Raw genomic sequence first — 22,987 nt, forward strand, 5'->3', positions numbered from 1 at the left:
AATACCGTTAAGCCCTGCACAACTAACGTGCTGTTTCCCATTTAACAACAGTTATTTACACATGTTATATTTTGTATTGTATTGTATTTTGTTCGCCCAGTATGAAAATGTGATGCAAGGGATTTTGCCATCGACAGCCATCAATGTTAAGCCCTGCACAACTAATGTGCTGTTTCCCATTTAACAGCAGAAATAAATAATGCTCAACTGGGACCACTGGCAGAAGTGATTTATTTTGAGAAAACACAACGCATAGAGAGTACATATACATCTGTTACACTGGTGCCGTGACACGGATCACTGGTTGCTGCAGAAAGAGGAGGTCAAAAGGGGGGTGAGTGTAGCCGATGTGAAATGGCTAGCTAGTTAGCGGTGGTGCGCGCCAGTGGCGTTCCAATCGGTGACATCACTTGCTTTCTATTTGTGACGCAAGTCCCGCCTCTCATCTAGTTTTTTTAGGAGCATATACCCACGTGGGTGTTTGAAATATGAACTGAGGTCCACTCTCCTGTCTAGTTGGTGGTGGTAATGCACCTTAAAATTGGTTGCCAACCGTCCAAAGAAGAAGCTTGGGGGAGAGATTACTAGAAAAAAAACGTGGTTTACCCTTTTATCTGTGGCTTAATTGTCAGAGTAGAGGATCTTGTATATTTCAGGTAAAATAACAACCCAATGTTGATATCACAGGACAAATTACCTAGCAACAGCAAGCTAAGTTGCTATAAATGTTTAATGCTTTTCGACCTGTCCCCAAATTAATATAGTTGGTTCAGAGTTCGTTATGCGCGCGATGGTGGCTTTCTGTGCTCGGCGTACCTGCTTCGCCGGGGTGCTGTTTCTCCTAGAAGTTTCCACTTCACAATAACAGCACTTACAGTTGACCGGAGCAGCTCTAGCGGGGCAGACATTTGTTGAACTGACTTGTTGGAAAGGAGATTACATGGCTGTGTGTTTGATTTTATACACAATGTCAGCGACGGGTGTGGCTGAAATAGCCGAATCCACTCGTATGAAATAGTGTCCACATACACAATATATACAAATGTATGTTCAACACCAATCATCAAAATGTATAACCCCCACCTTACAACAGGCTACGTTACAGTTGTTTAATCGTTGATATTACTGAACTCAGTGTTGGCTTAATTGAGTTTTTATACACTAATAACTTGGGACTGGAGAGATTTGGCCAGGGAACCAGTAGCAACTTTCTATGCACAGCAGTGTTTCCACTCGAACAGTAAGAATGAGTACACCACGGTCATATTGACCTGTCTATACCGAACACAAATATACATGTAAAAAACAGACATGTATTCAAAGAAGTTTGGACGTCTCATCTTAGGGTTTTGTACCCGCTGTTCAACAAGTGTGGTGAATGGCACTCTTACTTCAACTCGGACTACAGACAGCTGGACTTCAGTATGTAAACATCACACGCAGTTTCTGGAGCGTCGCTCTCAAATGAGTTTCGCGCATGTGAGGTATGGTACAATTACATTTTAGTTTGCAGATGTGGTATGAGGGTCTTAGTTAGAGAAACTGAGTCCACGTGCAATCACTAACGGAAAATGGTTTCATTCCAGGTTGTCTTTTTGCAGTCGTACTGAGCATCTATGAAGGGCGCTGCGTGGGTTTTTATCACTCGACAAGAATGCAAACGGGGAGGGGCCTACGTGAATAGAAACTAGTTTTCGTTGCCAATTGCAAGCATTAGAAAAACGGATTATTCCAAATACTCTCCAGTGTTATGTAGACTGTTTAGCTTCTGTGTGTGCCATGCCCTACCGACAAGTTCACGACACGTCATATAGATGTGGTGATCGCGTCACGTGTCAGTTTGCGTGTAACATGCTCACCAGACATGACAATGTATGCACCAAACCGGCTGCGCGCGTGCGCTATCGTGCATAACTCTTTTGGCTCCTACACCAAACGCGATCACGACATGCAGGTTGAAATATCAAAACAAACTCTGAACCAATGACATTCATTTGGGGACGGGTCGAAAAGCATTAAACATGTATGGCTTGCACTTGCTAGCTAATTTGTCCTGGGATATAAACATTTGAGTTATTTTACCTGAAATGCACAAGATCCTCTACTCCGACAATTAATCCACACATAAAACCACCAACCAACTCGTTTCTAGTCATCTCTTCTCCTTCCAGGCTTTTTCATATTTGAATTTATATGGTGATTGGAATCTACACTTTCATAGTATTACCACAACCGGCAAAACAGTTTATTTCAATCACCCACGTGGGTATAACCAATGAGATGGCACGTAGGTACCTGCTTCTATAAACCAATGAGGAGATGGGAGAGGCAGGACTTGCAGCGCGATCTGCGTCAGAAATAGGAGTTACTTCTATTTTAGCCATTGGCAACCCAGATGCTCGTTGGTGTGCAAGCAGTGTGGGTGCAATAATTGAATAATATGGATTTCTACATTTATTTTGCGACGCACGCGACGTGTCCGGTCTGCATGTTAAAAACATCTACATGTGTTTCACGCGTTAGTTTAAGGGTCTGTTTATTAAAAATCAACCCATGAACGGCTTACAAACGTCTACATGATTTTGCAAAAAATATTTTTCAGTGCCATAGTAATCAATTTAATTAGTCGATTTTTGATAAAATAGGGCTATCACCTCAATGCAAAACTTATTAGGCTAGTTGATATCGCAGCCAGCCACCATTACTGTGTAGATATGCCTATTTCTCACATCAACACAGACACATGGGCTTCTTTGTTGGAGGTAACCTCTTGTTTCTGAATAGGGCTATCAGACACAATCACTGACACCATGACATTCTTAGGCTATACATTTCTGTGGCGATGTCTTATGGTTAAAAGCAGGGTTCAAATTGAGGATGTGTGTGAGGATATAGGCCAAACCCTTGTCATAGAAAGGCAAAAAGCATATGCTACTACTTGTTTTCTTAGCCATAGGAAATGGTCCTATGGTCCCAGATTATATAAAGCAATCAAGGCTATAACAATGAATAACTCAACAATTATTTCTGCATAGTCTACTAGCCTATAAGTCTTGCTCAGCTTGAACATCACAGGAAAATGATGGTTAATTAAATGCTCTGCAATTTAGAGATAAAAACATTTTATTATTCAGGAGAATTCCATTGAATCAGGCTATTCATTTCAATGCACTTGCGTTCTTACACATATCGTTAGACTAAACGGAACCGAAAACACCCCAGTCTGTTCTGATCATAGATCATGATGAAGCCTGAACATTTCAGCTGTTTGTCATCGATTTAGACCACAAGCACCTACAGATTTGACACACAAAGACCTTTATTTAATCTGGATTTGACAAACAAAAGCCTGATTAGGATCCTGACTTTCCATGTCATATTTGTTATCAATTAGGCTAAATGTATTCCTATTAATTTGCATATGCTAACTATTGCGATGAAGGTTATGCTTAATCTTATGATTTTTATGAATAAACAGGCATCAGGGTAAAAAAATAATATCATTTCAATGCCCCTCCCCACACATTAATGTTGCTTACCTTACAGATCAAAGTCAGCCAATTTCCACTCTGTTCATATGCAAATACATTTGATTCATACACTGGCTTGTCTGGCTGGCATGTTTTAATTTTAAACAGGCCTTTCCTTATCTACACTGAAGTAATATTAGTCCTCTGATTTAGCTCATTAGTACACCCTTGTGGTTGAATATATCTATTGTATGTCTTATAATACAACAATGTTGAACTAACAAATACCATCAAGGGATAAGTTACAGTTTACAATAATGAACATCTTGAACATTTAAATGCACAAACTTTGATACTTTTGTTGGTACATGTGTGTCGATTTACTTTCAGATTTGTTGTACACTCACATGGCAATCATAGACTGAAATACTGAATTCTGGTGTGTGGAATAGAGGAGGTGGGTATTGTGTGGCTGGGAGGTTCTGCCGGTCACATGTTTTCATCAGGTAGTCAGTCTTGGAAGAGGGAAACTGCAAAGTACAGACGCTGCTGCCCAGCAGTGCTAGTGTTTTTAGCTAATCTGTGCATCTCACATTATGTGCCCAGTATGATAGTTGTCTTGCTCTTTCTCAGAAAATAATGACATGACAATAACAGGAGCTGATGTAATGAAAAGTTGGAGGGTGGTTGGTAATGGAGGAAATCTGGTGGATCCATGTCTGGGTGTTAGGCAGAACCCCCTAGGTCATGGAGAACAGGAGCAGAGTTAACAGAAAAGGGTAGGAGAGACTTAAAAAAGCAAACACACAGGTTAAAGGATTATCAGGTATGTAAAAATACAGTTATTGAATGATTTAAATGTTTGATTAGACATGCAATAATGTTAATGGCAGATAGAAAAGAAAGGATACATGTCAATTTCTTTTTATGTCAGTGGGGTTGATAAGGGAGGCAAGGGATGGTCCCTGGAAAAGATGGAGAGATGAGTTGTGAGAGAAACTCCAGGGTGGTGTCATACACCTTAACAGCACCTACCTGGGTGTAGTTGAGGACTTGGTGGACTGTATATTCTTTAGGGTTAGGTTTTACTTAGCACTGCGTGTTCTCTCCCAGGTGCTTGTAAGGGCACAGATGACAGGCCTGTAGGATTCCAGTTGAGGCTGTTTAATAACGCTGATTTACAGAGCAGTAACAGCACAGCACAGTGTATGGCTTGACAAGTGTGTTAACTAAGAGTGTGTGGTTCTGAAAAGTGGGAAATGAAATACAATAGTAAATGTCAGGTGTAGGCTTAATACAACCTCCAATTACATAAGCTCTAAATAATGGCTACAATTGGTTCTGCTGCACAGGGCAATACAACATGGCTGTGACTTTACTAATGAATGATCAGAGGAGTGCAATTACACAGCAGTACTGAGCAGCACTATCATCCTCACACAACTGCATGAACTTGAATGTATAATGCATCCCCAAGTCTCATTGCTAACAAAATACCCACATAATCAGTATACATCCATATAACCACAGGGTATATAAGACTCTGAAATGCTAATGTTAAATGTCTGAAATGAGATGACAGAAACAAAAGGGTTAGCAAGCTTACAGTTGCTTGCTCGCGGTAAACGTGCTCATTGGCATAACAGTGCGTCGACAACACAGGGATTGTAAGAAATATGAACTCACATTTCTGAAGGACGCACACTGTCCTTTGCTAAAACAAAGAATGCTAACTATATAGGTAATCACAAGAGATGGCTGGAACTTATCACGGCTTGTGTACTTTCTCTAGTTACTTCCTTCACCTTAGAGATCACCCAGCATGCTCTGCTCCACATCACTGGTGGGCGGAGCTACAGCTCTCCTATGATGAAGTAATATTTACTCTCAATAGTCTTTCCTACACTGAAAGTGGCAGTTATTTAATGTGACCCAGTGGTTAGCTTTGAAATGGACTATTTGGAGAAACTCCTGGGCCAGTGTTGGTACTGCTGACAGCATGGCGATGCCACCCACCACAAGGTGGCAAATGCAAATTATTATCATCTGAGGTTTTTAAATTCACCTTAATGGAATAGACCCCAGCTAGGAGCACCAAGCTTTCCCGGGTCTCGTCTTTCGTCCTTTTTCCAAGCCAAGTCAATCGCCCGGATGTCGAAGCATTTGGTCCCTTTTGATTCTAATCTGGTGGCTCCTTTTTCTCATGTGCCCTATCCATGTTCAGTCTCCCCTTGATTATAATAGAAATACATTCAATTATATTTCGTATTATTACAAATGTATCTCTTGGAAGGCCAGAAAATAAATGAACAGCAGACAATGTTTACCTGGTCAAAAACCTTAGGTCAGATTGCTCAGATGAGAAAGCTATGGAAAAATTGATACTGTGAGATTTCAAAACGTTTTAAAACCATGGCTAGAGAGAGACTGTCATCGAATACAGCAAAGAGCTGCTGTTTTTATGAGTGAGTTCATGTTTAAGTTCTTACTCAGCACGGTCAACACTTTGTACTCAACACTTCTTATAAACCATAAAATGCGCGTTTTTCCTATTTCTGCTCAGTGCTACAACAAGCAGTGCAGCAGTAATGAATGAGTAGGAAAGTGTATCTATAGGCTTGCGTTTGTTATTAGCGGCTTGGCTCTTTTTTAATATTGAGGAATATTTCACTTTCTCTGTTCATAGGAGTAACAGCATGAATTTGTGCATGAGGCAGAAATAATGTGGTGCAACTTGAGTTTCGCCATCAGCTGGAAGACGGTGCCTGCATCTGATGGTCACTCTCCCTTTCCCCCACTGACACTGACCAAAAAGGGCCACCATCAGACCAGTAAAATAAATAGCAAATTATTGAAATGTATGCTCACTCAGCTGTGCCTCACAAGTAATACAACAATGGATCTATTACCGGTGTGATCATATAGCCCACCTGGAAATATATATATATATATATATTATTTTTTAAATGTCCCGAACAACAATGCATTGGCAGGTATATTCAAGCAACCTCAGTATGCGGTGATAATGTATTGGGCCTATAGGTTACTGCACAAACCTCATTACTACAGTACTGTTGAATAGGCTTACAGTTTCGTACTTCAGGATCTGTGGGTCCCCTGCGGGACGTTAAGCTAACGTAGGCTAATGCGATTAGCATGAGGTTGTAAGTAACAAGAACATTTCCCAGGACATAGACATATCTGATATTGTCAGAAAGCTTAAATTCTTGTTAATCTAACTGCATTGCCCAATTTATAGTAGCTATTACAATGAAATAATACCATGCTATTGTTTTGGAGAGTGCACAGTTTTGAACATAAAAGTTATTAATACACACATTAGGCACATTTGGGCAGTCTTGATTCAAAATTTGGAACATTGGATCAGTCTAAAACTTTGCACACACACTGTTGCCATCTAGTGGCCAATATCTAAATCACACCTGGGCTGGAATAATACATTATGGCCTTTATCTTGCATTTCAAAGACGATAGGAAGAAAAGAAAAACGATCTTTGTATTTTTTTTGTACCTTGTATTATCTTTTACCAGATCTAATGTGTTATTCTCCTACATTCCTTTCACATTCCCACAAACTTCAAAGTGTTTCCTTTCAAATGGTACAAAGAATATGCATATCCTTGCTTCAGCACCTGAGCTACAGGCAGTTAGATTTGGGTATGTCATTTTAGGTGAAAAATTGGAGAGAAAAAAGGGTCCAATCCTAAAGAGGATTTATTAAGTCATGTTAATAAAAAATCAGAGCGGTAGATCTCAGCATACATTTTGACTCAAAGTGATTTTGACTCAAAGGTTGATGACTACTGCTATAGTACAATGGCATGTAGGGGTAGTGTATTACAATGTAAATAATATTGCTTACGTGTGTATATTTTAATTTACTATTTAATTCATCCATTAAATAATACTAGCACATCAAATTACGTTATTGTACACTAGCCTACTCCGCTATCGACACAGTAAATAATATTGCCTATGTGCTTTCGACAATACGTTATCAACTCGATATCAACAAAATGTATTATTTTCAAAAACCAAATTTGCCTTAACACAGTAGACCTAAATATTTCCTAACGATATCACAACTTAAATATAGCCTACTTACTCCTCAATTGGATCATGTACATCTTGAAAATTCTTTTCATTGTCTAAAAGGAAAATATCTGGTGCAGACACTTGAAAATTGCTTCTGCCACTTGTAAAATAGACATTATTTTTTTATGTTGCTGTCTAGCTCTCAAATACCATGCCAGACTCTCACTCTATGAACGTTCACTGCTAACACTAAACTTAATCATTTTACATGTATAGTTGGTAGGGACATCCCAAGGATCCAGGTTTGCAAGGAACATATGGGAAACCGGCTTTATTCGACTGAAGGGATATCCCAAGGATCCCAAATAGCACCTTTTGAACTCCTCTATTCTTTTGAAAGCCATGGACACAAACTCTTATTGGTTGTCTGATGTAGGCTACTGGGAACTGGTAACAACACAGTCTAATTGGCTAACAACATTTAGATCCGTATACAGCGAGATACCATGCCATGAGGTGTTGAAGGAAAGACAGAGTATCTATAGATTGGACATAATCTTTTCTAGGCCATTAGCGATAACAGGAAATACACAAGCTGTAGGCTACACTATAGCTCAAGGTGGTTACGTCGGAATGTCTGCTTGCACGGATAAAGAGTATGTTTCTAACATTTTATGGTTGAGATTTAATTAATATAAATATAAATTATGCACATTATGACTTTCATTAACACGCGACGCAGATGTTAGGAGTTGGTGTCATGTCAGTCAGACGTTCAATGCTAGGCAACAGCCACATGGCTGTACAGTTGCCTAGGCTTATGTCTCTTATCACCCCCATAGGTTTCCATTAAAAAGTAGGAGAAAACGCTTATCATCTGTGGTAGGCTAAGTGATACGCCTGTAATTTTTGATTTGTAAGGGTGGTGTCATGTTAACCATTGACGCTGCTTCACTCAACTCTTCCTCACTCTCTACCGCTACAGCGTTTAGTTAGCTTCTTAGCTAGCTGTAAAAAAAATGTTTATAATCGCCTTAGCCTATTTAGCTAGCTCAAACCAACTGATCTGCCACGATGGATATCAGAAATTGCCGTTTGCCAAAGTACCCAAACAAAGCCAAAAGAAGGAGAGTAATGAGCAGCAGCGTCAACCACTGAGGCCGCCGCCAAGCCTAACGGCAATGATGGTGTTGAGCTCCACATTCAGAGCTTACCCACCCTTCCACAAGCGCCACCAGGATAACGGCTCCACAGCCCTGCCACATCCGACTGTTCCTGATGGTCTTGGAACAGAGTAGAAAGCCCAGGTTAGCTTAGAATCCTGCCCAAGCTGCAGGTTTTCAATCCAAAAACTTTAATAGCAACTGGTTCATAGGAAGAGAGTGGCTGGAATACTCTGTTACTGCAGATGTGTCATTTTGTTTCCCATGTCGAGAGTTCTGTGTTGGGGCCAATGCTAACGCAGACAAGGCCTTCACCCAAGCTGGGTATTCTAACTAGAAGCATGCTATTGATGGTACCAAAGGATCTGACACTGCTCGCCCAAATATTTATATAATCTTAATTCCATTCCTTTACTTTTAGATGTGTATTGTTAGATATTACTGCACTGTTGGAGCTAAAAACACAAGCATTTTGCTACACCCGCAATAACATCTGCTAAACATGTGACAAATACAATTGGATTTGATTTGCTAGGCACGCATTTGAAATACACTGTGAAAAGAAGCAATTTTGAAGTGCTATGGGAACATTGGTGTCAACACTTTTTAGTGACGGGCAGCTGGCAAGAAATCGCACAATTTTGGCGATTTTGGACATCATTGACTTCCTTAATTCAAACCAGTAACCACTGAGGGGGACATTGGACATAAGAGTTGAGTAAGAGGGTGGAAGTGGACTTTGTCTATGATGGAATATACTCTCAGAATGACAAGGAACTTGGCATGGTGTTTAGCACCATAACCCATAACGCCACATACATGTCACACAATATTCAAAATGAAATCTCAGGGCTCATGAGGGGGGCTACATCCACTTTGACAGATGTGTTCAGTCAGCACAGAAGAAGCATGCTACACCCTAGGAAAGTTCAACTAATCCAACTGGCATTTGAGGGGAAAGATTTCGGGCAGAATAGAATGATCGATTACTGAAGTTCCACAGAGCATCACAAAGGCTGAAACTCTTCTGAAAAGGTAAACAATCTAGCTGGTTGGTTTTAATCATATAGCCAGTGGTGTCATTTCAGCAAGTGGGTTTTCAGAGGTCTTTCTGTAGTGTGTAGAGCGCTGTCCATGGTGCTGATAGAGCGCAGTGGCGATTTCACACCAACCTGTCACTTCTTTCAGCATTTAATTTGCATTATTTTGGTAAGAAATTCACATGGGCTGTTTGTAATGGGTGAATTAAATTATCTATCTTGTAGCCTATATTTATGACCAAAATAGCCTTGTTTAAGTGTGTAGGGCACTGTCCATTGTGCTGCTACAGTGCAACGGAGATAGGCTACAGATTTTGCACCAACCTGTCACTTCAAAAGCACACAATCAATGGTCTTGGAGTCTCAGCATTTTAACTTGATGTTTAATGTAGTATAGCATGATATAAGCAGAATTCAATATAATTCCAATGCATGAACACTCCAAAGTTGTGTGCCCTCACTGCCCCCGTAGTCAATTTATCCTGCTGTTGGGTCTGGTGTGTGCACTAACGAATATGACCCAGGCATTGTGAGATCTACGTTGTGTAACTGCAATCGAGACGACCTGGGACGTCCCCAATGTCTAATACATGTCACTATTTGAGTGCTTGGTGACAACTGTTTTGTATCTGTAGGATTCGCTCTGCCTCCAAGACCACTGTGGACCCAAATGAGGTGAAGAGGTTCCAGCTTCTCGCCAACAAGTGGTGGAATGAGCAGGTAGACTTCGCAGCCCTCCACTCAATGAATGACCTCAGGGTGCCTTTCATACGGTGCGTGTGTGTATGCCTGTAGTTTATTCACCCAATTGCATATTAAAGATGTCACAATCATCCACCGATTTAGGGCTAATTTAGAATCCATGTGAGAGTCAGTTACAATTCTTCCCGGATCCACCTGTACCCAAATACTCGAGACCTGAGCGGGTCTGGCTCCATAATTCTAAATTAATGTCATGTGTCTGATATTTTTGTCACGGGTCTATGGTATGTGTAATTTGAACTGACGTGTCCAGAAGAGCCCATACAGATCCGAACACAGAGAGAGATTTGTTAAATTATGATAATGCTCTTGCTTTTCACGAGAGTGGCGTGTGTACCTTGTTGTTGGCCAATCATAAATCATCAAAGCGGCAATAAGCTACAGTCGTAGAGCCTATTTTTGCAACTGTAGGATGAGAAAGCACATGCACTACAACCACAGTTAGCCTAGCTAGCTAACGTTAGCTAGCTTAACTAGCTTCTCCCAGTTTGATGCAGTTAAAACAGGTACTACTTAATCATTGCTATGGCAGCTATTAGTCTACTATAGCGAGTCGGCTTGGTTGGTTGCTGTCTCCCTCCTCCCCGTGTCACTCACAGTACGGCCCGGCCCCTCCCCTACCTACTAGAGGGGCACCTCTCTGAGCTAAAATGTCAGAGCCAGGCAGTACAAGTTATTGACAGACCCCAGTTACATTGAGACAAGAAGCTCAGAAGTGAGAAATGCCTGAAGTAGGTGTGAGGTCCAAAATATATATATATATATACACTATATCACAAAAGTGAGTACACCCCTCACATTTTTGTAAATATTTGAATATATCTTTTCATGTGACAACACTGAAGAAATTACACTTTGCTATAATGTAAAGTAGTGAGTGTACAGCTTGTATAACAGTGTAAATGTGCTGTCCCCTCAAAATAACTCAACACACAGCCATTAATGTCTAAACCGCTGGCAACAAAAGTGAGTACACCCCTAAGTGAAAATGTCCAAATTGGGCCCAATTAGCCATTTTCCCTCCCCGGTGACTTGTGACTTGTTAGTGTTACAAGGTCTCATTTGTGAATGGGGAGCAGGTGTGTTAAATTTGGTGTCATCGCTCTCACAGTCCCTCATACTGACTGGTCACTGGAAGTTCAACATGGCACCTCATGGCAAAGAACTCTCTGAGGATCTGAAAAAAATAATTGTTGCTCTACATAAAGATGGCCTGGGCTATAAAAAGATTGCCAAGACCCTGAAACTGAGCTGCAGCACGGTGGCCAAGACCATACAGCGGTTTAACTGGACAGGTTCCACTCAGAACAGGCCTCGCCATGGTCGACCAAAGAAGTTGAGTGCACGTGCTCAGCGTCATATCCAGAGGTTGTCTTTGGGAAATAGACGTATGAGTGCTGCCAGCATTGCTGCAGAGGTTGAAGGGGTGGAGGGTCAGCCTGTCAGTGCTCAGACCATACGTCGTACACTGCATCAAATTGGTCTGCATGGCTGTCGTCCCAGAAGGAAGCCTCTTCTAAAGATGATGCACAAGAAAGCCGGCAAACAGTTTGCTGAAGACAAGCAGACTAAGGACATGGATTACTGGAACCATGTCTTGTGGTCTGATGAGACCAAGATAAACTTATTTGGTTCAGATGGTGTCAAGCGTGTGTGGCGGCAACCAGATGAGGAGTACAAAGACAAGTGTGGTCTTGCCTACAGTCAAGCATGGTGGTGGGAGTGTCATGGTCTGGGGCTGCATGAGTACGGCCGGCACTGGAGAGCTACAGTTCATTGAGGGAACCATGAATGCCAACATGTACTGTGATACTGAAGCAGAGCATGATCCCCTCCCTTCGGAGACTGGGCCGCAGGGCAGTAGTCCAACATGATAACGACCCCAAACACACCTCTAAGACGACCACTGCCTTGCTAAAGAAACTGAGGGAAAAGGTGGTGGACTGGCATGTCTCCAGACCTAAACCCTATTGAGCATCTGTGGGGCATCCTCAAATGGAAGGTGGAGGAGTGCAAGGTCTCTAACATCCACCAGCTCCGTGATGTCGTCATGGAGGAGTGGAAGAGGACTCCAGGTGGCAACCTGTGAAGCTCTGGTGAACTCCCTGCCCAAGAGGGTTAAGGCAGTGCTGGAAAATGATAATGGCCACACAATATATTGACACTTTGGGCCCAATTTGGACATTTTCACTTAGGGGTGTACTCACTTTTGTTGCCAGCAGTTTAGACCTTAATGGCTGTGTGTTGAGTTATTTTGAGGGGACAGCAAATTTACACTGTTATACAAGCTGTACACTCACTACTTTCACCCAGCCTGTAGTAGCAAATCCCTTTCCTTCCTGTTTGTGACTCGGCGGTGATGAGTCTGTGGTGACCGTGTGACTGAGGGATGTCAGACTCAACACTGTGTCTCTGCCCTCAGGTTGTTTAAACGAGGGGACAACAGCACTGATTTGGTTGGTTTAGCATCAGAAGCCTCCTTTTTTGGGGGGATATTATTTATTTATTTACTTGCGCTAGTGTAGCTTGCTAGCAGAAACCAGAAGGAAGCGCAGCAGTAGGCTACATGGTCCCTCATCAAAAGCATTAGAGTTGTGTGGTGAGATGGGCTGGATGGGTAGTGTTTGAGTTTCTGAAGGGCGTCCAGGCTAAAGCTCTCTCCCTGCAGCCCACTCAGGCTTTCTCTCCCGCTCTCTGTGCCAAGGCTGTGGGAGATCTAGTGGCAGGGCAGTAATGAAGGGGACACATGTGACTCCTCGCCCGCTCCTTGTACATCTTGCCTGGGGGGACAGCAGCCAGAGTGTAGGGGATGGAGATGGGGGTCAACGGAGGGGAATGGAGATGGAGGGGATGGTGCTGTGAGATTCAAGTTGTAATTTAGCTGGGGGATTACTGGAGGGAAGCGTTTGTCCTAACGACTGTGTAGCCAAGGGGATTGTGACAGTTGGAGGTGTGGGGAAACATGGAGAGCACACACACAAACAGACTAGGGATAGGCAGGAATTTGAAATTTTTTGACTGTTCGAGTTCTTGAATGGGAGAAAAAAAATCCAGACGTGCAAAGCTGATAGACATACCCAAGACGACTCAAAGCTGTAATCGCTGCAAAAAAAGCCTTCTACAAAGTATTGACTCAGTGCCGTGAATACTTATGTGAATTAGATATTTCGCAAATTTCCAAAAACATGTTTTCACTTTGTCATTATGTCTCAAGGCTTAAAAATCCTTCTTTCAACTGTCTCCCCCCTTTATCTACACTGATTTTAAGTGGATTTAACAAGGGACATCAATAAGGGATCATAGCTTTTTGTTTAACATATGTATTTTTAATTTAGGGGGTAGATCAGCTTTAATATTGTGGATTCTATCAGTAGTTCTCTGCATCATTTCCAATCCCCCATGTATTTCTTTTGGTGAATATACAGTACCAGTCAAACGTTTGGACACACCTACTAATTCACAGGTTTTTCTTTATTTTTTAAAACGTTCTATGTTGTAGAAGAATAGTGAAGACATCAACTATTAAATAACACATGGAATCATGTAGTAACCAAAAGTGTTAAACAAATCCAAAATATATTTTAGGCTCTTCAAAGTTGCCTTGATGACAGCTTTGCACTCTTGGCATTCTCTCAACCAGCTTCACATGGAATGCTTTTCCAACAGTCTTGAAAAAGTTCCCACATATATGCTGAGTACTTGTTGGCTGCTTTTCCTTCACTCTGCGGTCCAACTCATCCCAAACCATCTCAATTTGGTTGAGGTTGAGTGATTGTGGAGGACAGGTCATCTGATGTAGCACTCCATCACTCTCCTTGGTCAAATAACCCTTACACAGCCTGGAGGTGTGTTAGGTCATTGTCCTGTTGATAAACAAATGATAGTCTCAATAAGCGCAAACCATATGTGATGGCATATCGCTACGGAGTGTGGTAGCTATGCTGGTTAAGTGTTGCCTTGTATTCTAAATAAGTCACAGACAGTGTCACCAGCTTGTCGCTCCAGTACCTCTTGCTGTGCAATAGCAGAGAGAACAGTCTGACGAGGGTGGCTGGAGTCTTTGACAATTTTTAGGGCCTTTTTCTGACACCGCCTGGAATACTGGTCCTGGATGGCAGGAATCAAATCAAAGTTTGTCACATGCGCTGAATACTTAGTGAAATGCTTACTTACAGGCTCTAACCAATAGTGCAAAAAAAGGTATTAGGTGAACAGTAGGTAGGTAAAGAAATAAAACAACAGTAAAAGGACAGGCTATATACAGTAGCGAGGCTACATACAGACACGGGTTAGTCAGGCTGATTGAGGTACATATGGTTGAAGTGACTATGCATATATGATGAACAGAGAGTAGCAGTAGCGTAAAAGAGGGGTTGGGGTAATGGGTGGGACACAATGCAGATAGCCCGGTTCGCCAATGTGCGGGAGCACTTGTTGGTCAGCCTAACCTTGGCCCCAGTGATGTACTGGGTCGTACGCACTACTGTCATTGGAATTACATAATTCCTTTATGTGTACATTAATTAAACCACTCAGTCTATTTATAAGAATTTGTAAGATTCTTATTTGCATAAAATAGACAGAGACCAGTCTTATCAAAATTAGATAATAGTATTTATTCTCGGAGCGCACTCCCATGTAACCACAAACGACAGTTTACGTACAAAATATGACGTCATAGGTTATAAAATGTCCTTCCTCCTATCGACCAGGACAAAGCAGGTTCAAAAGTTTATTCCAACCTCCTCGCTCACACACACTATTATCAAGATTAACTTCTGGAGTCTTCACCTTCATCCATCACTATTTAGAAGACAGTTCCAGATAATGGAAAACCCAGGAAAACACTCTCTGCCTTATCTAAACAAGTTGAGTCGGTTCAACCACAAGTTAACAATCCTTTCTGCTTACTTAAAACCCACAATCCATTCCTCCCCAACCTAGCTGGAATGGTACTTATTATGGTTAATTACCCCCTGTTTCATGCTACACAATCCCTTCCTTATGAATTAACATTATTAATCAGATATAATAAAACAGAGTAGAGTTTAATTAGTTATAGTTATATTTAAAATGTAGATATTGTTTAGTCATTATTCATAAAATTCCTAACAACTACCCTCTGTAGTGCCTTGCGGTCGGAGGCCGAGCAGTTGCCATACCAGGCAGTGATGCTACCTGTCAGGATTCTCTTGATGGTGTAGCTGTAAAATCCTTTGAGGATCTGAGGACCCATGCCAAATCTTTTCAGTCTCCTGAGGGGGAATAGGTTTTTTTGTGCCCTCTTCACGACTGTCTTGGTGTGCTTGGACCATTCTAGTTTGTTGTTAATGTGGACGCCAAGGAACTTGAAGCTCAACCTGCTCTACTGCAGCTCTGTCGATGAGAATGGGGGCATGTTCGGTCCTCCTTTTCCTGTAGTCGACAATCATCTCATTTGTGTTGATCACGTTGAGGGAGAGGTTGTTGTCCTTGCACCACACGGTCAGGTCTGACTACCTCCCTATGACATTTTTGCCAATGCATTAAAAATAAAAATAAAACTTTTATTTGCATACATATTCAGACCTTTTGCTACCTGACTCGAAATTGAGCTCAGGTGCATCCTGTTTCCATTGATCATCCTTGATTGGAGTAAATACAATTGATTGGACATGATTTGGAAAGGCACACACCTGTCTATATAAAGGTCCCACAGTTGACAGTGCATGTTTGAGCAAAAACCAAGCCATGAGGTTGAAGGAATTGTCAAAGACAGGATTGTGTTGAGGCACAGATCTGGGGAAGGGTACCGAAAAATGTCTGCGGCATTGAAGGTCCCCAAGAACACAGTGGCCTCCATTCTTAAATGGAAGAAGTTTGGAATCGCCAAGACTCTTCCTAGTGCTGGCCGGCTCCTTTAGTGGCCCATCCAGAGCCTGGACTTGAACCCGATCGAACATCTCTGGAGAGATCTGAAAATAGCTGTGCAGCGACACTCCCATCCAACCTGACAGAGCTTGAGAGGATCTGCAGAGAAGAATGGGAGAAACTCTTCAAATGCAAGTGTGCCAAGCTTGTATCGTCATACCCAAGAAGACTCGAGGCTGTAATCTCTGCCAAAGGTGCTTCAACAAAGTACTGAGTGAAGGGTCTGAATACTTATGGAAATGTGATCTGTTTTTTATGGGGTGATATGTTTTTTTTAATGGAAATTTTGTGTAGATTGAGAACAAACAATTTAATCAAGTTTAGAATAAAGCTGGAGGGTAACAAAATGTGGAAAAAGTCAATGGGTCTGAATACTTTGAATGCACTGTATGGCTTTGGGGATGGGTTGGAAAGAGTGGTAGTGTGTATTCATAGTGTGACCTCTTTCAGGGATAATCTGTTGAACGCACATGGCGGGCGGCATCCGGGGAAACCCCTGGCAGGGCTCAGAAGACTGGACGTAGGCTGTGGAGGGGGGTTGCTCACTGAGGTAAAATGTGTATTTTTTTTGTGTGTATGAATGAGATAGATATGCAGTCTGATGCTGCTGTGGACAACTGACTCTTATTCCCATACACCTGCTTGGAAATTATTATTTTTTTTAAATTGCAAGCTATCAAATCAGATGTAGCTTCACTTTGAATGTAGCCTGTACAGTACAATTCTGCTTGTGATGCAAACCTTTTCCTTGCTCTACCAGTTGCTAATAATGTTTGAAATGTCAAATACATTCATATTTCTTCTCAATTTCACTGGTCAGTTTGGTGGAAAAGGACAGTTGGTCATTTGTGTTTGATAACTTCACATCTACAAAGGATTGCATTTGTTTCCTTGCTCTTATTTGAAGTGAACACATACCAGCAGTTTTGTTTTGATTTGAGGAGACAACTTCAGGTCTAATATAGCTCTCTATCACACAGACAGAATTACACACACACACACACACACACACACACACACACACACACACACACACACACACAGTCTGTTAGACTTTGGACTCTATGAGTCCGTCTCAGGGGTTCGTGTAGTTAGGGGAATTCTTTTCAGAAGAGATCAGCTGTGGAAGGATGGAGATTGGCTGCGGGCGAGCAGGCAGCACTAAGGTGTAAACACAGGTGTCAACAGCATACGAAAATTGACTACCCTATCTCTGTACCCCACACATACAATTATCTGTAAGGTCCCTCAGTCGAGGTGTGAATTTCAAGTACAGATTAAACCACAGAAACCAGGAAGGATTTCCAATAACTCACAAAGAAGGGCACCTATTGGTAGATTGGTGTAAATACAATTTTAAAAAGCAGACACTTTGCACATGGTGAAGTTATTAATTACACATTGGATGGTGTATCAATACACCCAGTCACTACAAAGATACAGACGTCCTTCCTAACTCAGTTACTGGCGAGGAAGGAAACTGCTCAGGGATTTCACCATGAGGCCAATGATATTAATGGCGGTGATGGCAGAAAACTGAAGATGGATCAACAACAATTGTAGTTACTCCACAATTACTAACCTCAATGACCAGAGTGAAAAGAAGGAAGCCTGTACAGAATCAAAATAATCCAAAACATGCATCCTGTTTGCAATATGGCAACAACAAAAAAGAGGAGAGCGGAGTAGCAGAAGTGGCAAAGAAATGAACTTTTTGTCCTGAATACAAAGAGTTATGTTTGGGGCAAACACATCACTGAGTACCACTCTTTATATTTTCAAGCATGGTGGTGGCTGCATCATGTTATGGTTATGCTTGTCTTCAGCAAAGATTAGGGAGTTATTTAGGATTTTTTTTTTTATTATGGATTAGAGCTAAGCACAAGCAAAATCCTAGAGGAAAAGAAAATCCTGGTTGTCTGCTTTCCACCAGACACTGGGAGAAAAATGTACCTTTCAGCAGGACCAACTTAAAACACAAGGCAAAATATACACTGGAGTTGCTTACCAAGACGACATAGAATTTTCCTGAGTGGCCTAGTTAGTTTTGACTTAAATCCGCTTGAGGAGCTATGGCAAGATATGAAAATCGCTGTCTAGCAATAATCAACTTGTCAGAGCTTGAATTTTTTTTTATAGAATGGGAAAATATTGTACAATCCCGGTATGCAAATATCCTGAAGACTTACACAAAAACACTCTCTGCTATAATCGCTGCCAAAGGTGATGCTAACATGTATTGACTCAGGGGGTTGAATACTTATTTAATCAAGATATATTAGTGTTTTACTTAAATTCTACAATTTAAAATGTTTTTCTTTGGCCTTGATATAGGGATCATTGACAAAATTTGACAATTAAATATATTTTAATCCCACTTTGTAACATAACAAAATGTGTAAAAATTCAAGGGGTGTGAAAACTTTCCAAAGTCACTATGTATAAACTCACTTTCTCCCAGCCCTTGGGGTAGACTGGGGGCAGATGTACTAGGCATTGACCCGGTGGCAGACAGTATTGGGACAGCGGAGGTACATGCGTGGCATGATCCAGACCTGCGTGGCAATGTGCGCTACCGTGGCATCACTCTGGAGGAGCTCTCTGAAAAGGGGGCGGCAGGGAGCGGGGCAGTTTGATGCAGTGGTGGCCTCTGAGGTGGTGGAACATCTGGCTGACCTGGAAACCTTCACACTCTGCTGCAACCAGGTGCTCAAGGTGGGTCGTGACTCGTCTCACATTCCACACACTCATGACTGTTCTCTCTGAGAGAACAGTCGCTTCATTGAGTTATCCGTGGTGTTTGGTTGTGCATGATTTGTACTATCGACTATCTTTTGGGTTGACCTCTTTATCGGTCCAAGGGCCAGATGCCTCCAATCTCCTGGGTCAGTGTGTTGGAGGACAAATTAGTTGAAAGAGCACAAATCTTCCTAATCTCCTCTAATACCATTGCATCCAGATTCTCACTCTCTCTGGCCCAAATCTCTCAGCTGCTCTTTTAACGCTGACCATCATAAATGATTATTTGTTCTGTACAATGTCATGTTTTAAAATAGCTTAATTGGTTGAGATGTGAACCAGCTCTCATCTCTCCATGTTAGTTGTGTGTACAGTCACTGATGTGTTATAGATGAAGCATTCAAAGCCTGTCCCCTTTACCTGATCTTTCAGTCATTTTTTTTCTTCTATTTAATCCTTATCTATCAAACCTGTGTTGCTGCCTCTCAATTGACAATAATAGAGCCATCCGAAGCAACACACATCTGTTGGATCACATTCATTAGTGTACACAACAACAACAAAAACATTTTGCAACGGAAAAGGAAAATTAGCATTTCTTATTGGACCAGGTACCAGTCTAGGTAGTATCTCCTGGTTTGGTGCCAAGTGAACACAGCCCTGGGTTATAACGGTCTCCCTCCTGTGTGCAGCCAGGAGGCTCCCTCTTCATCACCACCATCAACAAGACCCAGCTGTCGTACGCCCTGGCCATCGTGGCAGCAGAGGAGGTGCTACGCATCGTGCCCAGCGGGACCCATGACTGGGACAAGTTTGTCAGCCCCATGGAGCTGGAGCGCCTGCTAGAGTCCAGTGAGTCTGCCTGCTCTTCATTCACATGCTGCTACTTCCCTTCCTCACTCTCCTCTTAGCTCTTTCTACTGTCCCTTTTGGTATTTTACTATTGTGCTGGTGCCTCTTTTTGAAGGCCTACTGGTGTCTGTTTGGCTGTCTCGTTCTTTCATTCTCACTTTCCAATAGGAGGTTGTGTGTTTGTGTGTGTGTGTGTGTGTGTGACCCTCTGTCTCTCGCTCTCTTTCTCATCCATTCTCGCTTTCTGTCTTTTCAATTGTCCCATTTTCTTATTTCTCATCTTCTTTCTCACCCATTCTTTCTCTATCCCTCTCTATTTCTTTTTGACCTATTCCTCTCGATCTCTACTCTGTCCCAGATGGTTTCCATGTGGAGTCTATCCGAGGGATGCTGTATAACCCTCTGTCAGGGGCCTGGAGCTGGACAGAGAGCACCAGCATCAACTACTCCCTGCACGCGGTCAAACTCGAGGAGGAACCGAACCTTGACGAGGACGACCCCGAAGACCCCACCGTGATAGTGGCCCAAGCTAAGGCCAGACGCTGGTACAACTGACTTGACCGTGGGAAAGAGTTGTCATAAGTGGTCAGCTGCAACACAGATCCTCTGATCTCTGAAGAGAAAGGCAATGGACCTGAAAAACACAAAGCATTTGAGAAAGTTATAGTTCAGTGCTTGATACAAATACATAGTGTTTTCTTTCAGCCAGGCCATGATTGTTCTGTGAGTTCACAGCATAATGAGTCCCTCTGAATTGCGTGAACTGTTTAAGCTTTCAAGGCTTGTCATTACAATGTCATCTGTTATGGTAGAAGTGTTCATCACCATGGTTGACATCTCAGGTCTCTGATTTACTATTGAACAAGATGTTTTCTTCAAAAATACAGTCACAATGTCTGTTCATCAAAATCCATTGTATGGATATTGTTTGTCTTGACATGCTTATTATACCTTTCCATTAGGAAATGAAATGGTTTCCTTTAAGATTCTCTGATCTGACGATTGTTCCTCTCTAGTGTCATTTCAACAGTGTGAAGATATAGTCCAAATCAGTGATGTGGTGTATCAGTTGTAAATCCTGTGCTGAAATTCAGCATCTGAGGGCTTTTTATATTATAAAAGTCTTTAGATTTTCTGTCCACATATTTCCTGCTAATCCCTGAAATATAGGAGGGGGAGATCAGGCTGCTTCGGCCTTTTCTTGCTCTCTTTCTCTCTACTCTGTAGCCATGGTGATTTTTAGATTATAATTGGCTTCTGGCTGAACTATTACATAAGACCCAAACAAGCCTCCAACTAAAATCATGCTTGCAAGTTATTATTCAAAACAGACACAATCATTGGCCGGATGTTTCAAGAAGTGCAGTCACAGTAGTGTATTTGATCCTCCACAGGTGGACTGTGTGTTTCTGTCACACCCAGGACTATGTGCTGAAATGTAAAAAGGTATGTTTTTTTTTTTTTACCCTCATGACACAAATGTTGTTATTCTAGTCACATGCCCCACTGGCTTCTAACAAATTGCATTTAAAAACTGCTCATTTTATGTCCAACTTGGATTATGGGTCGGTGTAGGCTGTAGAACAGTCCAGGGCTGGTTTTCAGTCACATACTTGAGCAGAATAAGATCGCTCTGCTATAAATGTAGCAGACCAGGATAAACATGTACAATTTGTCCAATAGACTGTCGTCTAAACTCCACTGACGTGAGCGCCGCTGGAGTGCACACGCTTGCAGTATGGCTGTGCAGTAAGGGTATTGGATGTATAAGCAGGAAGCTATAATAAACGGATTATTGAATACGATTTCAGAACTACAATGAATCTGTTTGAAAAGCATTTATTCTGAGGTGTGATGCTGACCCCGAACCGGTTTGGGGAAAGCAGAGCGCATGGATGCAGGCGGCACTGGGTTGGCACCAATAATTTATATATACACTCGATGACTGATAGGCCCCCATGCCTCCATCTTGGCACTCTCCCACCGTTGTAAAAAAAAATATATATTTTGGAAGCTATAGAAATCCATTTATTAATGTATACATTAGTGTTTGCCTCGTTTATTCTATTACATACACCGTAATATGCACTTTTTAAGTTATATTATGTGAGCTGAACATAAAAAATAAAAACATTTTCTTCCAAGTATATATTTTTTTTAGAGATTAATGTTACGGTCCCCACTACAACAAAAAATACGTAAATACATGTATTTTTGTTCTTAACATTAAATTGAAATTCTGTCGAATTCCATTAATTCCTATGAAGGACTGTTCCGACTGGGGAGTGCCAATTTGCCCGACCGGTGGCTTCAAAGCCTCTCAATGGCCAGTACATATTATTAGCAATCCAAGGTTTATATACATTGTTGGTTGGCACTAGCTCAAGACTGAGGGGTAACTGACCTTACATTATAGAATTCTTACGAAAGCGCAATCCTTTTTTCAAGCAAAGTTGTTTCGCAATATTAGGTATGGTCCAAACAATCACAACGGAAAGCACATTGGTCGCATGTATTCTCCAAGATGAATGGCTTTTTACACTGCCGAAGTTACTGCAATGTGGAGTATAACCGACTTTAGCTAAAGTAGCCAAAAGTATGCACCTGCTATGCAAGCACGTTGTTGTTGAACATGCACCAGTAGTTATAGCACTCGAAGAGTGTGTTGTGCATTCAATAATGGCTCAACACTAAGCCTAAATGTTGCTATGGAGATATTGCAGGACTTAGTGACAATGAATAGTGAAATTGCCCATGTAACATTGCTCCAAGAAAACAACACAATTGCTTAAACCATTTAATTTGCATTTCGAAATCAATGTAAATACAATGTATTTTACATATGTCTTTATAATCATGATATAAGGCCTGGCCTATTGCCCTATATTAAAGCCTTATTTTTTTTGTTAATGATTTCAAATCAAAAACCGCATAAACCCAACCTATCCCCATCAACTTGTGTGGTGGTTTTGTTGTCATGAGGCTCAGATGTTTG

General features: G+C 41.6%; 1 long non-coding RNA gene and 1 pseudogene across 2 annotated transcripts; one reads left to right on the forward strand and one right to left on the reverse strand.

Annotated features, from left to right (window-relative positions):
• The first annotated feature begins 1,234 nt into the window (after nucleotides 1-1,234).
• LOC135522491 (ubiquinone biosynthesis O-methyltransferase, mitochondrial-like) lies at nucleotides 1,235-22,050 on the forward strand (annotated as a pseudogene).
• LOC135523138 (uncharacterized) lies at nucleotides 3,130-5,298 on the reverse strand. 2 transcript variants are annotated; one of them, XR_010452784.1, is made up of 3 exons: nucleotides 5,157-5,298; nucleotides 4,506-4,610; nucleotides 3,130-4,210 (listed from the first exon to the last, which is right to left on the reverse strand). It is a non-coding gene; the product is annotated as an uncharacterized LOC135523138 (long non-coding RNA). The 2 variants fall into 2 exon arrangements; XR_010452783.1 differs by having other exon boundaries at nucleotides 4,506-4,715.
• Nucleotides 22,051-22,987: the final 937 nt, after the last annotated feature.

Source organism: Oncorhynchus masou, chromosome 30 (genome assembly GCF_036934945.1).
Source record: "Oncorhynchus masou masou isolate Uvic2021 chromosome 30, UVic_Omas_1.1, whole genome shotgun sequence".
In the NCBI taxonomy this organism is placed as follows: Eukaryota; Metazoa; Chordata; class Actinopteri; order Salmoniformes; family Salmonidae; genus Oncorhynchus; species Oncorhynchus masou.